General features: G+C 38.8%; 1 protein-coding gene across 1 annotated transcript in view; it reads right to left on the bottom strand.

The window, feature by feature from the left end:
* The window catches only part of dchs1b (dachsous cadherin-related 1b), a 106,550-nt gene that overhangs the window by 74,908 nt on the left and 13,878 nt on the right, over positions 1 to 17,764 (bottom strand). The window lies entirely within an intron of this gene.

Below are 17,764 nucleotides of genomic sequence, written 5' to 3'. Positions count from 1 at the left end.
GGCCTGCTCCAAGCACTTTGTATGCTTTCAGGAAAAAAAGCATTAAACAGTACCTTTCCTTTTCACTGGGGTTGTGCCCTCAAGGATACATCTTATATTAGTATATTAGTGTGTCTCTTTAATGGATCTTTTTATTTCTAGAAAGGTGGAATTACTGACTATTTCTTCTTTATCAATCACAGCGATACTAACCAATAGTGGGTGCCTTTGAGCTCAAGTGTGCGAAACAGGGCATATATATAATTTTCCTACATGTGTGTTATACTGCCCTGTGATGTAGCAAAAGCAGCAGTTAAAAAAACAAGTGCTTGGCTCCACGTGTCTCAGAGGAGGCAACTCCGGTTGGTAGATTTTGTATGAGGAGAGCTGGCTGGTGGATGAGAATTGACATGAAATATTCTAACATTCAAAAATTAGATTTAAGATTACAACACAAAGCTGCTGCCAATTTCCATTTGAAGTAATGACAATATAACTACAAATATGTGCCTGTGCAAATAACTGCACATTAGGCAACTTAATAATTTGTTCATATTAATCTCGCTATAGCAGCCATGTTAACTTTTATTTTAATTATTATTATTATCTTGCAGGCCTCTCTTTGTGACCTTTGTGTCTTTGCACTAGCTCGCTTTGTTTCATCATTAATCCAAACGCTTGAGAACACAAAAGGGCTCAGTATATATAGCAGCCAGATTAATTTACATGCAAAGTGGGCCACTTTAATGAAGGATGCCAGAAAGCTTGATGCCTACATGACAGGAACACTAAGATGTGTCCTGGAAAAGTTTGGAAAGGCTGTGGCATCTGAGGTCTGATAAGAGAGTCAGACAAACATTTAATTAAATTTTAAGACCTGGTTAAAATATGGAGCCCTGCTATATGAACACTAAACTGCAGACATGACATTGCTATTATAATAGTGTCTTATACCATAGAGCTGTTTATTGCTTGATTTTGATTGGTCAAAATGTGTTGATTAATTTTCCAGAACAGTACTGCTTTGACAGTAGTTCCATATGCAATGCGTATATTTATGCACCCTTTCTAATATGTTATTGCTTCACTAGTAACAACTTACATAAGGACATGTATGGCAGATACTCCACATAAACAGATCAATGTAAGTTATAAGAGGAATAAAACACTTTGGGACATGTGATTGTAGGTATGCTTCACATTGGGCCGCATAAAATATTACCATATATTTCCCTTTAGAGGTTTTGTTTTAGTCTTGGTACTGATATCGAAGAATACACAGCCGAACATAAGGTATTTAATGCGATCAATCATGAGGTATTTCTATCTGATCCAGAACACACAGCTAAGGCACTCAAAATTGGTTTGACATGAAAATAAAAATGAGTTCAAATTCCCAACTTTGGTTACACCTACAGTATCTCTCAAAAGTCAGTATACCCCTCACATTTTTGTAAATATTTGATTATATCTTTTCATGTGACAACACTGAAGAAATGACACTTTGCTACAATGTAAAGTAGTGAGTGTACAGCTTGTATAACAGTGTAAATTTGCTGTCCCCTCAAAATAACTCAACACACAGACATTAATGTCTATACCGCTGACAACAAAAGTGAGTACACCCCTAAGTGGAAATGTCCAAATTGGGTCCAGTTAGCCTTTTCCCTCCCCGGTGTCATGTGACTTGCTAGTGTTACAAGGTCTCAGGTGTGAATGGGGAGCAGGTGTGTTAAATTTGGTCTCATTGCTCTCACACTCCCTCATACTGGTCACTGGAAGTTCAACATGGCACCTCATGGCAAAGAACTCTCTGAGGATCTGAAAAAAGAATTGTTGCTCTACATAAAGATGGCCTAGGCTATAAGAAGATTGCCAAGACCCTGACACTGAGCTGCAACACGGTGGCCAAGACCATACAGCAGTTTAACAGGACAGGTTCCACTCAGAACAGACCTCGCCATGGTCGACCAAAGAAATTGAGTGCACGTGCTCAGCGTCATATCCAAAGGTTGTCTTTGGAAAATAGACATATGAATGCTGCCAGCATTGCTGCAGAGGTTGAAGGGGTAGGGGTGGGGTGGGGGGGGGTCAGCCTGTCAGTGCTCAGACCATACGCTGCACACTGCATCAAATTGGTCTGCATGGCTGTCGTCCCAGAAGGAAGACTCTTCTAAAGATGATATACAAGAAAGCGTGCAAACAGTTTGCTGAAGATAAGCAGACTAAGGACATGGATTACTGGACCCATGTCCTCTGGTCTGATGAGACCAAGATAAACTTATTTGCTTCAGATGGTGTCAAGCGTGTGGGGCAGCAACTAGGTGAGGAGTACAAAGACAAGTGTGTCTTGCCTACAGTCAAGCATGGTGGTGGGAGTGTCATGGTCTGGGGCTGCATGAGTGCTGCCGGCACTGGGAGCTACAGTTCATTGAGGGAACCATGAATGCCAACATGTACTGTGACATACTGCATGATCCCCTCCCTTCGGAGACTGGGCCGCAGAGCAGTATTCCTGCATCATAACGACCCCAAACACACCTCCAAGATGACCACTGCCTTGCTAAAGAAGCTGAGGGTGAAAGTGATGGACTAAACCCTATTCAGCATCTGTGGGTCATCCTCAAACGGAAGGTGGAGGAGCACAAGGTCTCTATCATCCACCAGCTCCATGATGCCATCATGTAGGAGTGGAAGAGGACTCCATTGGCAACCTGTGAAGCTCTGGTGAACTCCATGCCCAAGAGGGTTAAGGCAGTGCTGGAAAATAATGGTGGTCACACAAAATATTCATACTTTGGGCCCAATTTGGACATTTTAACTTAGGGGTGTACTCACTATTGTTGCCAGCGGTTTAGACATTGATGGCTGTGTGTTGAGTTATTTTGAGGGGACAGCAAATTTACACTGTTATACAAGATGTATACTCACTACTTTACATTGCAGCAAAGTGTCATTTCTTCAGTGTTGTCACATGAAAAGTTATAATCAAATATTTACAAAAATGTGAGGGGTGTACTCAATTTTGTGAGATACTGTATTTGATCATTATCACTGCAGACAAAAAAGGTTTGTATAAAAGCACAATAGTGTTCTGACAAGGGTGTGGGATTTGAAAGGACTGTGTAGCTTGGCTCAGAGAATGACTGGCACCTAATTTTACTGATTACTGAAAGTAAAGTCAGTAAGAACTGGTGCACACGCTCCAAGTCTCATAGCTTGGAGCATTTCTGTGTCTTTCTCTTGTGTGTCTGTATGCCAAGCATTATTTTTTTTCATTTACTAGTTATTGTTCATTAGTTTCTTGTTTCTGTTGTACATAATAGTTAACATTTGTGAAGAAGTAGGCACACTGAGCTCATACACACGGAAAAGGTAGCTGCTGAGTATCGCCCCCAATTTCCTTTGAGGTGAAAAATGACTTTGTGGGTTCCTTAACTGGTCTAAAAAGCTATATATAGATCTATGCTTGGATCATCCATGAGTAGAATGACAAAGTGGACTGCTGTTTGCTGGTGATTAAGAGCAATGTGCTGGGAATCACACCAAGACACACCAAGGCTGTTGATAAAAAATTTTATACAGTGCAATCTTTCATGCATTCACACACACACAAGCTGTAGGCCTCTACACTTCTAGAACATATACAGTTTTACACACCTGCTCGGACTCAATATGTATAATATGCTTCAAGACTGTTTCAATGTTCAAAAAGCCAAAAAGCAGATCAAGTTTAAAGCCACGGGTTTAATTTTGCCAATTCTCCTGCAGTGACAATAAGAGGTTAAGGTATGACTCTAAAAATAGCACAAATATAGACTGGCCCCCATTCCCTTACAGCCTTTGTCCTATTCCTGCATCTTTTACCTCTAAAGCCATCACCCAGGGGACTGGTTACCATGGTCACCTGATTTCTAAACCTAGCTACAAGCCCTGTTATTATCAGGGTGGGGGATGGCAGACATACTAACCGAGACACTATGCTCCAGTACTCAGACACATTGCAAATGCATAAAATTGTCATCTCAAATCTAGTGATAATGAGATAAGGAGAGCGAGAGGAAGGGAGGACAAAAATGGAGGGGGTGACGGTAAGGTTGTAGTGTTTACGTCTTTATGAAAAAAGTCAGAGTAGTGTTAACTATTCTGTTTGTTTCTGGTTTAGTTTGAAATTGTAATAAAAATCATAAGAAAATTACTCAAACATTATAATATGTATTGTTTTTGTTTATTGTAACGTTTAAAAAATATATTTTTCCTAAAACAACCAAATCGTTAAAAAAACATTAACAATTTGCAATCTGTTCATTTCCAATAAAAATTAAGACTTTGAAATCAGTCTTGTTATTTCATCTTAATTTTTTATAAATTTATTACATCCCATTGGACTGGGCTTTAAAAATGATTTTCCAAGTAGCAGCTTGAAAAGTGCTCCATTGGCTAGTTCCATTAGTAACAACGCAGTCCATCATGTGAAACTCAAAGAAGAAACAGACTGTTCCTCTACTTCCCTGAGCCTTTTCATTTGACCTCGAAAAGGACAGAGCATATGCATTTCTTGAATGGGGGTAGTGTGTGTGTGTGTGTGTGTGTGTGTGTGTGTGTGTGTGTGTGTGTGTGTGTGTAGGTGTGTGTAGGTGTGTGTAGGTGTGTGTAGGTGTGTGTAGGTGTGTGTGGGTTTGGTTGGCTGGGTTAATGATGAATAGTTTGAGCGAACCTCATAGAAGTGTACTGCAAGCCAAAGCCTCTGTCTATGAGGGAAGAGCAGGATTTTAGATTTTTCCCAATTTCCTTCACATATATTAATATGACAATAGCCACAATAGTCTATTCACTACTCCTACCATCAATTAGCACTAAGCCCAAGAATATCCTCCCATAATCAAGAACAATATTCATGTTTTCTTGTCCTGGGATACACATACATGTTCTGCTGTGTGGACATCCCTCTCAGAAATTGATACTGTGTGTATGTGTGTATGTGTGTGTGTGGGGGGGGCACTAGCTGTTGCAATTACACAGAGACTTTAATCTTTAGTTCTCACCTTTTTTTCTGGTCTGATTCCATTGCAACTTAACCTGAATGCAAATAAGAGCCAGATTCCAAATGGGAGAACCAAAAACACTTTAGTGTGTGCTCATAGCTTGTATTGTATCAACCTTGTTAATGTCATTGTGCTGTAATATCACTTGAAAACTTATCGAAAATCAGCTATTCTTGGTTCATAAAACATTTATTAAGATTTCAGAGACCAAAACTCATATTAGTATCCTGGTATATTAAACACTGACCTCTTTTCTAATAGCATTTCTCTGGGCTAACCAATCAAGATGCCTGAGAGATGACTGGTGGAGTAATCATGGATGTAACTGGACAAGACTGATTTACTGAAAATGTAGAATAAAATTTAACTGTTTGAAATAAAAAACATTTGGGGGGGCATGGTGGCTTAGTGGTTAGCACATTTGCCTCACACCTCCAGGGTTGGGGGTTCAATCGCTGCCTCCACCCTGTGTGTGCAGTTTGCATGTTCTCCCCGTGCTTCGGGGGTTTCCTCTGGGTACTACAGTTTCCTCCCCAGACCAAAGACATGTGTTGTAGGCATTTCCATATTGTCCGTAGTGTGTGAGCGTGTATGCGATTGTGCACTGCGATGGGTTGGCACCCCATCCAGGGTGTTCCTGCCTTATGCGATGAGTCCCCTGGGATAGGCCCCAGGCTCCCCATGACCCTGTGTAGGATAAGCTGTACAGAAAATGGATGGATGGATGGATGGAAATATATTTATATAGGCCATATATAGGCCAAATCCCCAAAGCACAAACACATACTGATGTACGACACAATATAGCACATCTCTCACTGTAGTATGAGAGTGAAGAAAGCATAGGGTTTGTTTGTTTTTTCAGTAAGATGTCTGCTTCCCCCATTCCTGTTTGAATTAATATATACGTATGTGGACAGTATATATGTGTATGTATGCATGTTGTATATGTGGAAATCACAAAGATAATGACATAAGTCACATAACTTCTGTTCTGGCTGTTCTGGCCTGATAAGTGCACATGTGTTTTCAGGGTTTATAGGAAGGATGTATGATAGAGAAGTTCTTGTTTTTGAGTATCTGAGTCTAAAGCTGAATGTCGAGGCAGCTGGAAGAGTCAAGGTGCCTCATTCTTCTAAGGTGCCCATCTTTGATGTGACCTTGTAATTCATTTTCCAACTAATCTTAAGCAGAGAGAGAGAATACTGTAGTGACTGTAAAAGCTGCTCCTCCAAGCAAGCAATCAGTAGACAACAAACTGCTGTGTCCTAAATAAAACCTTAAATAATACACAACACGCAGTCAGACATGACAACAAGGACACACAGCGTTCCTTACACCCCCTTTCACTCTTTTCTCCCTTGCATTTCCACAGTAACCATGGTAACGAGCACAATTCATCATTGATACCCCACACCGCATGCTGATGTCTCCATCTTGCTGTGACACTCCCAACACATCTCACTTGACTCACATCCCTGCCTTTATCCCTCTTACTGTCTCCACTCCTTTCTCTCATCTCACTATAACACATGCAAATGTATACAACCATCTTCTGTGAAGACCATGTGTCCCACAAACTCATGGAAAGTTGCAAGGTTTGAACTGTAACAGCAAGACGAACAAAGGAGCCATCACTTCCATAACAATTGTATCCATGTTGATTCATAAGAACAGCAGCACTCAGCTCATAAACAGCTACTTCCCCAGTAGTATACCTCACACATGTGCTTCTAGGGGACTATTGAAGACATATGGCATTTATAACACTAGTATTCTAAAGAATCTGAAATCTGAATATGCCACACACTTAGTAGTTGAATTTCAACAGTGTGTGAATGGATTCTTTGTACTTTACTCAACAGGATTAGACTCTTATGTAAGCATTCCAGCTACCATCACACTGCAAAGTACTTAGCATCAGACAAAAGGCCAGATATCTAATCAGATGCGTGCTTTGTTTGATCAGCTTGAGCACATCTGTACAGTGTTTGAAGACTGTTTGCAGATAAGCTTTATTAGTAAGGAGGAAATCATTTCCAGCTCATCAGGTGTAGAAGTTTGGATGGCTGGATAGAGTACCTACATATCTGGTTCATTCAAATGGATACAACAATTCCAGTTTTCCAGAGCAAGAAATTTGCCACAAGGCAGTAGATATTTCTGAACAGACCCATAACAATAAGAAACTGCTGGATGATTTACTGAAAATTGCAAGTGTACAAGTCCAGGATATGAATAGTTACTGTGAAGGTAAAGTGCTTAACTGAAGATATGCATGGAATTTCAGTCCTACTTTGGATTCAACTTGGACTCGGAGGAGACTGTGGTTTATAGTCTCATATATTGATTGATCAGAACATGTTGATTCATTTTCTGTAACAGAAGCTCTGACAATAGTGCCAGCTGTAATTCAGATAACGGGTTAATATTAAGGTGTTCATTGTAATACATCATTGTTTCTGTAATAACAACTAATTTACAGGGTACTTGTATTGCAGATCCATCCATTTTCTGTACTGCTCATCCTACACAGGGAGCCTGGAGCCAATCCCAGGGGACTTGGGGCACAAGTCGGTGGACATCCTGGATGGACAACGGACAATTTAGAGATGCCAATCAGCCTGCAATGCATGTACTTGGACTGATGGAGGAAACCAGAGTACCAGAAGGAATCCCCCGAAACACAGGGAGAACCTGCAAAGGTGGGCTAAGGTGGGAATCAAACCCCCAACTCTGGGGGTGCGAGGCAAATGTGCTATTCAACTATGAATTCTGCATCATATCAAAGAGTGCTTGAAGATAATGTGAGGACATTTGTCTGAAAGTTGAAGCTGAACTGAAAGTGGACCTTTCAACGATATAATGATCCTAAGCAAACTAGTAAACCCACCAAGGAATGGCTCAAACAGAAGAAATGGAGGGTTATGGAATAGCCTAGTCAAAGCCCAGATTTGAATCCCGTTGAAATGGTGTGGGGGATTTGAAACGGGCAGTATGTGCAAGAAAACCCTCAAACATCTTGCAATTGAAAGAATATTGCATGGAAGAGCGGTCACAAATTCCAGCAAGCCAATGTCAGAGACTGGTGGACAATTATGCAACGTGCCTACAAGAAGTTATTTCTGCTAAAGGGGGCAATATTAGCTTCTGATGCCAAGGGTGTACTTACTTTTTCCACAGAAGAATATCACATCTATTCATATTTCAGGTGAATAAATGATTGAAAAAGCGATGTTTCCTTGAGGTTTTGTTCAAGTATATCAACTTTATTAATAGGCACTGTTTCAAAGATGATCAAATGTTTGCTTGTCTAAACATGTCACATGACTGTATGTAACTATAGACAGATAAAGTAAATTTTAAAATGCAATTATTGGGAAATAATCCACCACAACACTGATGTTACTGAAAGTGAGTGTTACTAAGCGCCTGGAGAAAACAGAGCAGAGGTTGTTGTTATAAAGAGCAGGTCATATTTTCCATTGTGCATACTGGTTATAATCCTTAAATGTTCAAGGGCCAAATGAATATTAAATCATTACTCCTTACACACCCTGGACAGATAGCTGTATGGGAGGAGTAGTGGAACTGAATGGAACAATGTTAAACAGTGGACCATTGAGTATACACATAACTCATAGAAGGTAGACTACAGCTTAAACACCCAAAGGTTTGGAACTGCCAGGCATGTCATGCAATCTAAAGAGCTGCCACTGAAACAGAGGCAAACAATTTATTTTACTTAATAGAAATATTGAGCATGTATTAAACTTCCCATTTTTTCCAGGTTGGCAGTGAGTGGTGTCAGACATCGAGCCAAATACATACATACAGTCCAAATACAGCTACTGGAAATTTTTCTTCTTCTTTTCAGCATCACTCACTCATTTGATCAGCCTGAGGAGACATGAGGTCAACAAGCACCTTGTCCAGTTTCTGGAAATATATGAGGGAAAAGAGTGGACCAAGCCAACACAGGGATATAAAGCTTACTGTGTTGTATTCCTCTGTAAATTTCACTGTATTTGTGAAAAGGCAATGCCAAGAAGCTTGTAAGACCCTGGTACATAGGAAATCACTTTTGTAATGTACACTTTTAGAATAAAAGGGTTCCTCAGGGTTATGTGGCTAATTAAGGATTGGCTTACACTATATAATTTTCAGACAATTTAGACACATCATTTTTTGCATTGTGACTAAATCGTAGATGAGGCCAAAGGGAAATCTCAAGTAAATCACAATTTCTGATAAAGTAAACAATGTCTGATAATGTGAATTTGATTGGAATGTCAGAGGTCACTGCAAATTTTTGAGGTCAGAAAATTTATAGAAAAAGACATTTTGTAGTGTGAGCAGTGTCACGATCTGATCCCACCATATACATAACTGAAGCCTAATTAATGGCATCAGTAAAAGTCTATCTGTTACTTTGCTATCAGTGAGGTGTGGTTTCTCAGGGACACTAGCACAAAATATTAATACAAATGGGAGTTGCTGCAACCAGGGAAGCTACTGTGGCTCTTTTGTCCAATATAATAAATTACTTGCGATAGAATGCGGATGCCTGATATTTGGGAACAGAATGGTGTTGAGAACGTTCTTGGGGATGATTATACGAAATCATTTTGATGGCAGACTTCTATTCTACTCTATTATATTTTATTCTAAATATGTTGACAGAAAAGCACAAACACATCCGAAGTGATGAAATTGGCACTAATTGAAAACATGTCTAAACATGTATATATTTTTGGTTAATAGTGTTGTTTTGAAGTTTCAGAAAATAAATCTGCAGACTGAGCACTGCCTGCTTGCCAACATTTTCAGACTGAGGTGACTAGTGCGCATATGTGACATGAGGTATTGTACAGTGTGAGAACATTTTCAATATGATTTTTACTGTCCAGAGATCAAGTTGTGTAGTGTGAGCAGTCATCCGATGACAAGATTTGTGCCATAGTACAGTGTAAGCCTTAAGAGTTTTACTTGGACCCATCTCTAATAGGTAAACATCATCTGCTGTAGGGCTCTACATAGAAGCTTTAAGTGATTTCACAGAGAGATCATAGAGTTTTTTCTCAACTCAGTACATCCCTTTCCTGTTCATCTGTACTTTGTACAGTCACTGAGCTATCAAGCATCAAAGCTGAAATGATCTTTGATGGAACAGTTCTTTTCACGGCACTCATACACTTGCAGTTTGCTCTGTTAACCTGCTTGGCTTTTCAGACTAAAATGAGCAGAGTTCAATAAGGGGAACTGTGTACTCATAGTTATATCTAAGAGCCACTCAGAGATGCCAACACAAACAAACTGACCTCAACCAGGTCATGTAACTATGAATCAACTCAGCATATGGTTTGGAAAAAGACAGAAGGCTTGTCTTCCCATAACAAAGAGACTTCAATCTAGTAGGTCTTTTTAACTTAAAACAAACCCCTCAGATCAGTATTGGGTATTTGGTGGCAAGATGGGAGGGCCAGTAATATGGTAATGAGCATAAGACGTCAATGAGGTTGGCAGAATGTGTGTGTGTACATGTGTGTGTGTGTGTGTGTGTGTGTGTGTGTGTGTGTGTGTGTGTGTTTTGGAAGAATGAAAGTCAGAGAACAGACCACCAGAGAGACGTTGGAATTACTGTCTGTGCTGGACAGGGCATGATAGGAATACTCTGGGTGCCTGACAGTCTACAGAAGGCAGATTGGTTAGGCCAACCACAGTTTATGGAAAACTTTGTGTGTCCAAATGTGAAAGATAAAGAAAGTGCAGAGACAAGGGTATAGAAAATATGCATGCATATGTTATTTTTTTCCTCATTTGTGTACATAAGGAAAGGTCTATGGCTATAAGGTAGCACAAATTAAAGCATCAGAAATAAGCAGGACAACATTGCAGCTGCAAGCATGATCCAAACCAAGCTCAGGGCTAAGCACTCCTTATTAAAGCATATGTCTCAACCTGTTCATTAAATCAATACAGTTCTTATTATTGCTGGCTACATCTGCAGTGAGCAGTAGCCTTGTAATTAAATTTCACTTAACTAAGCTCTCTGATGGGGAAAAAAGCTTACTGCATGTTAAAGTAAGAGACATGAGAGAAACTGAGAGATTGATTGAAGAATGGTTAGTGATTTTTCCATTTTCATATATAGCTATACTATACATTCACCATCTTATTAGGAACAACTGTACACCTGCACATTTGTGCAATTATCAAATCGTCAATGCATAAAATCAAAAATATACAGATTAAGAGCTTCAGTTAATGTCCACATCAAACATCATAACTGAGGAAAATGTGACTTTAACCATGACATGAATGTTGATGCCAGATGGGCTGGTTTGAGTATTTCAGAACCTGGTGATCTACTGGGATTTTCACACACAATAGTCTCTAGAGTTTACACAGAATTATGCAAAAAAATAAATAAATAAATAAATAATAAACATCCCGTGAGGTCAGGTTCTGTGGGTGGAAATGCCTAACTGATGAGAGAGGTCAGAGGAGACTGACAGGAGGGCTGCAGAAACTTAAATAACCACCTACTTACTCCCATGATGAGCAGAAAAGTATCTCAGAACATCAAACCTTGAGGCAAAGTAGCTACAAGGGCAGAAGACCAGAACAGGTTCCACTCCTGTCAGCCAACACCGGGAATTTGAGGCTACAATGGGCACAGACTCACCGAAACTGGACAGCTGAAGACCATGAAATGTTTTTCCAATATTCAACTGTCTACTTTTGATGAATGGTCTATGACAGAGATCACTATCATTCTGTTTAAGATTGAAACAAAGACTGGGAATACATGAGGGAAAAGTAATACAAGTACATGTAGGGTGGGAGGACAAAGATGGACAGCCAGAAAGGGTCTTGATTAGGAGGGTGTGTGGAGAAAGAGAATGAGAGAAATGTTTAAAAGAGTATAAGTACTGAGACAGATCAAAATACTTTCCAGTCACTTCTCCTGATTTGCCCGTATGTGCAACTCTACTAGCTTTTTTATTTCATACTCTTTTGGATTATTGTCAGATGTTGGCCTGTTTTTCTGGGTTCAATCCACCATTCTGGTCATTCTTCATTTCTCTAGGCAGGGAATTTAGATTAAAGAGGTTGGCAACCCAGGAGGAAGGGCAGGGTAGAGTGTTTGCTAAAGGGAATTCACACTTACCCCATGCTTGCACTCTCTCACACTGTTAAAAGCAAACTTTAGCAGCCCTAAACAATGTCAGCTGAATGTGGGTACAGTCCAAAATGTTTGGGCTACATTTGATCTCAACCAACTGCCATTCAGAGCTTTACTAACAAGAGCAGAGGCTGTGTTATTGTGGCTGGTGAGAAGATAGGAATGGAAAAAGCAGGGCTAATCCTTGTTTATATAATGTCAAATGAACTTACTTGATTAGAATGTATTGTTGCATGTGTATGAATATACAATACAGTGTATGTAGGTTGGGGGGGTTGCATGGTCACTCTAATTGGTGATTTAGAAGTTGGCCTGAGGCAAGCAGCTGGAATAACAAACAAGATCATGACCAATACATCTCCAATTGGTATCAATCACCTCGAGTTGACTCAGACTTTTTTTTCTTTTGTATTTTTTATACAAGTATTTTATTATTTTTTTTGCAGATCTACTTTCATTGTGAAAATGCACGTTAGAATTTAGCCAGAAGAAAGGGGAAAAAAAGAAAACAATATATCAGAGTGTCACTGAGTCTATCTCAGAAGCAAAATAAGTACAAACAGCATACTGGGAACTATTGCTGACCTTGTGCAAAATAAATAAGTTGGATGAAACATTTAGGCTGAGACACAACAATGGAAAATTGAGCTGATACAGATTTCTACATAAGGAAGGACTCCAATGGTGTTAGATCCTGAAGTAAAAAGTGAGATGCTAACTGTATGTGCCATTGTGACAATTAGTCTGAGAGTAGTGCATTCAGTGTGTTCCTTAGCTTTGCATTTGGGAGCGACATAGCTTTTTGTGGTGGCATAACGGAAAGGAATTCTAATGAATGACATCAATGGCCAGAATTTTCTGAGCTGTCCTCCTTTCTGTCCTTCAGGTTACAACTAGCATTAAAACATGTCAGAATGAGCCACCTGCTGTCAGAACAGAGTGTAATGCTGTTCATGCTGTTATCTGTGTTTACTTAAGAACACACTGACTAAATATGACACGGTGGGAAAGTTACTGCTTCAGAAACCTGTTACCTTTAAAGACCAACCCAAGACCACACGCTGGCCCATATTACCAGGCCTCCACCATCTTTCTCTGAACTCAAAGATGTTGCAAATTCATACAAATCCACTTCAACACATCAAGAAATCTGATTACGGTAACCATTAGGACCACCATGACCCACCATGACTTTCTCGTTTCTTGGTCATTAAGGAATACTTTACCAGATGTTCTTTCATGAGGCTGCTTCCATGTTACAGAGATATTAGATGGTTGAAGATCAGGCAGGAATAAGATTGAAGATGATAGACACAGGGAGAAGAAATATGGAAATTATTCCAATAGCCATCAGTATGGGAGAAAAAAAAAACAAACAAAGATAAAAAAGAGTTCATACAATGGGAAACTGAACCAAGAACAAAAGCAAGGATCCAGGGAAGAAAAGAAGACGCTGGAAATTAGTTAAATAAATAAACAGTTGCTCTCTCTCTCTCCCAAAGCTGATATACGCATTGCTGGCCAACTAAATGGAACTGTAGCAACATAGGAAATTCATTGTATATGTGAAGAAAGCGGGAAGGTTTTCCCACTGGGACCACAAATTCTCCTTTTTTGGAAATGCCTAATGTTGTACAGTTAGCTCCAGAATGACTACCACTACTTGTAAAGATGGGGAAAAGAGACATGACAAATGTCTTTGTGGTTAATTAGCTTAATCTCATACTGAAAATGACAACAATATCAAAACTTTTTTTTAACAAAACCACGTGTGTCACAGTTATTGGCACCACAAGAAATTCTTACAACAAAATGTAACTGAAACATATTCCCATTTATATTTTACAAAAAAAGCGGGAAATCTTCACTGCCTACTATAACACTGGATACAAGCTAATTAAACAGGGTCCGACCTTTCACCACACACAGCAAAGATATCTAAAACAAGTGCTAAAGATTTGGATTATCCTGATTTAATCCAATCCCCTTTTCTTTTAGTGGATTTTGAATCTAGTGAGGTAACTCTCCTCACCATTATGAGACGTAAACTACAAAAATTGTTTTAAAAAAATGCTAGCTAGATGCAGTTTTAATCAAGATTGACAATTAAAAAAGGCTGTGTGAGCAAGAAGGAAGTTACTTCAATTTCTGAAGTTAAGGTAAAACTGTTAACTTCCCGAAGCGTATTCTCATTTCTGATTCATACTTAGTGTTACCTGTCATCAAAAATTTCCAATGCAGTATCACCCAAATCAAACCAGGCAGAAGAAAAGAAAATAATAAATTCCCAAATCTCTGAGAAACTGAGGAAAATCATCATTCATTTTTCATTTCAAAAAACAAAAAATGGGTTATTTCAAGGTTTATTGGAAAGTTAAGGGTTCATAGTTTCCTAAAGGGGTTCTACTTAGATCCATGGTTTTCCATAAAACCTTTAGTTCCCTGAGAGGAACAAAGTGAATATTTAAAACCCTAAAGGGGTTTTCCGTTTGACACTTTGGGGATGGCTAAGAATGATTAACTATACAAAGAACCCTGGAGGAACCCTTTTTCTTTCTAGGAGTGTACATTTATAATTTCAGATTAGTGGGGTTTTTGTGGAATAAAATGCCAAGCAGAAATGTCAGAAATGGAACTCTGTGTGTGTTATTCCTCTTTAAATTAATTTAACCCAATTCCTCTTTACATTATTGGTATTCTTAGACCCTGAACAGTATATACAAGCATGAGAGGTCGTTCCCCACTAAATGCTGCAAATATTAATGTAAATGTAAAAAATAATTAAAAACCAAAAGAGAACAAACTCCTTGCCATGTGCTAGAAAGCATCTGACTAAATGAGACATCGCACCACTCACAAAGTCCAGTTATCTGCACATATTATAAACGTTTGGACTGTGAATATTCAAATTCAACACCAGTCATAAGTGTGGCTTTTGAAGTGTTTTCTACTGAATCATGTAATTGTAACTGACTTCACTGGAATAGGTTTTGAATCTGCGCCACTATTTAGTGGCTATGTGTATATTATTCTGAGAAGCGACCGATCGCATTTCATTTAGAAATAGCCTAAACCATGTCTAACAAGTAGCCCTTGCAATTGTACATACAGGTTGTTTCTGGACATATACTGAGCTCTTTCCTAGACATAAGAGCTTTGTTCTCTCCGGTCCTGTATGCTGTAGTCCGTGAGAACAGGTAGCCACAGTCTGGCTTATATTTTCCGTGGGGCACATTTCAACATGACCCCACCATGGGCCAGATCTTATGTTACAGGAAACGGTTCCTAGGTAGCTTTCTTCACTAGCAACAGTCGAGATATGTTCATACACTTGGATTTATTAAATCTGATTAGTCTTTCCAAGTTTATTCAGCAAAAATTATTACTTAACACCATAGCGTGCGTGATTGCTCAGACAGGTGGAGGAATTTACTGTAGTTTAATGCATTTACTGTTACCCCACCTGCACTTGCATTCACACACATACTGCACAGGCATAATGAACATCCAGCATCACACAGACTGTGGAGTGATGAAATACTGAAGATAAAATGGCCCCAGAGTGCTCTTGAACATCTCCATGTCTAATGTATAGCATACGTAAAAATTCCACAATGTGATATTGATATTGTATGTTTTCAAGCACAGCTGGGTAGATCATAGTTTAAAGAAAGAAAAAAACACCAATGTATGATTCATACAGGAAACAGCTACTCTTCAGGACAGTAAAAATATGATAAACACAAAAGTCCCTGTCTCTAATGTAATAGTAATCAAAGTATGCTTTGAACAATCCACTAAAACTGTCAAGTGAATTTTTCTAGACAATAATGTATAAATTGTAATGTCAGTAATCATATTTTTAAATGGTGTGGAGGACAAAGCAGTGGCTTTAACGCTATCATAGCTAATGGTAAGAGAAATAACCTTATAAGAAGAGAACGAAACAGACCCCTATTGTGAAAGCCAGGTTAAAGAAATAACCCTGAGCATCCTGATCTTGGACAATCTTCCCCAACCAAAATTTTTAACTTTTACATTTTAGCCAACTAAATCCTGAGAAACACAAGGGGGTTAGCTCTACCAACACCAAAGAAAATTCCATCAGTAGACACTCAGGGGGTGGAGAATTCTCTAATTTATGTTCACACAAGAGTTTTCTGAATACAGTTAAACATACAGTGACCAAAGTACTAGTACTAATAAACAGATGATGGTTTTTATGATGTACTACTCTTGTATCAATGCCCATTATTTATTTTCTATATTATTATATTTTGTCTCTCTAGTCCCTCTAGATAAGGCCTCCTTCAAACGATGATCCATCAAGAGAAATTAATGGGATGGTTCAAGAAAAGGGAGCCGCCAATATTTAGTAAAAACTTGTACTGAACAGTCAAAACCCTCATAAACTTAATGCATAATACTTAATCTCATAATTTTTCTGCACTAAGAATTAAGTACTCATTTCCAGAACGTTCCAGATTACAGATTTCCAGAAAAGTGAATAAAAAACTACAGCGCTATGAATCCCTGGGTAAGTGAAAAGAAACCTATGTCACTTATCTGGATTTTGCTGAGAGAGGTACCTACCACAAAGACCAATTTCTATGTCTGTGTGGATCAGAAGCAGGAACCACAGCCGGTTTGGCGCTATGTATGCCCATGTGTGCGGTATGGTGAGGCTGGAACTGTGCAGTGGTTCTACAGCTAAAACAATCTCATCCTGTGGATTGTCCAAGTATTCTGTTTGGTTCTTTGTGGCTTTGAGGAACGCAGTAGAATAAATAAAAGAACATTCTAAAACAGTGAAAAACCAACGCTGGTACTGTGTGGCATGAAATGAGATCTAAAGATGGTGTCTACTAATAATAACTGCCAAGAAATGGTTATGATATATAAAAAGCAGAGTAGTTTAGAATAGTTGCTTTTGTAAATTGATAGATCTGTTGTTTTTTAAAAACTCTCGCAGTTTCCCACTCAAATCTCTTTTACTCTTTAACAGTTTTCTTTTATTTCCTTTTCTCTATCCTCTATTTTCTTTTTTTTATACAACTATTCTTGTTTCATGTCCCCTTCTACAGAATGTTGAAATATTCCTCTGGTGCTGCCCTTCCTCACTCTCTACTCTTCCCTTTACACGAAACCCACATTCCAATTTCTCTGATCACAGACAACTGCCATCTTCAAATATTAAAGTTAAATGAAGCGGCAACAACGTAGAATTCCTGTATTTATCTTAACTGTTTTTTCTGGAGGCAGTTTTTAGCACAGATGCTACATTGAAAGTACACAAGCCTTTCAGGCCTTTGAAGTCCAAGAAGTTCATGTATGCAGAGAAGAAGGAAAAACAGCAAACAATTTCCTTTCAGGAAACAAAACTTCTCAAAACAAGCCTGAGAAGATCAATGGCCCAAATTATGAATGGTTGCTAAGTTGATCATACTGGCCTTAAGTCAGAACAAAGAATAATCAGCATAATACATATTTTCTTTTTTTGTTATTAGGAAGGATTGCATTAAGTGCTTGTTAGTTAAGATCAGTGGTCTTA

Source organism: Ictalurus punctatus, chromosome 16 (assembly GCF_001660625.3).
Source record: "Ictalurus punctatus breed USDA103 chromosome 16, Coco_2.0, whole genome shotgun sequence".
Lineage (NCBI taxonomy): Eukaryota > Metazoa > Chordata > Actinopteri > Siluriformes > Ictaluridae > Ictalurus > Ictalurus punctatus.
This window is presented reverse-complemented; position numbering and strand designations above follow the sequence as displayed.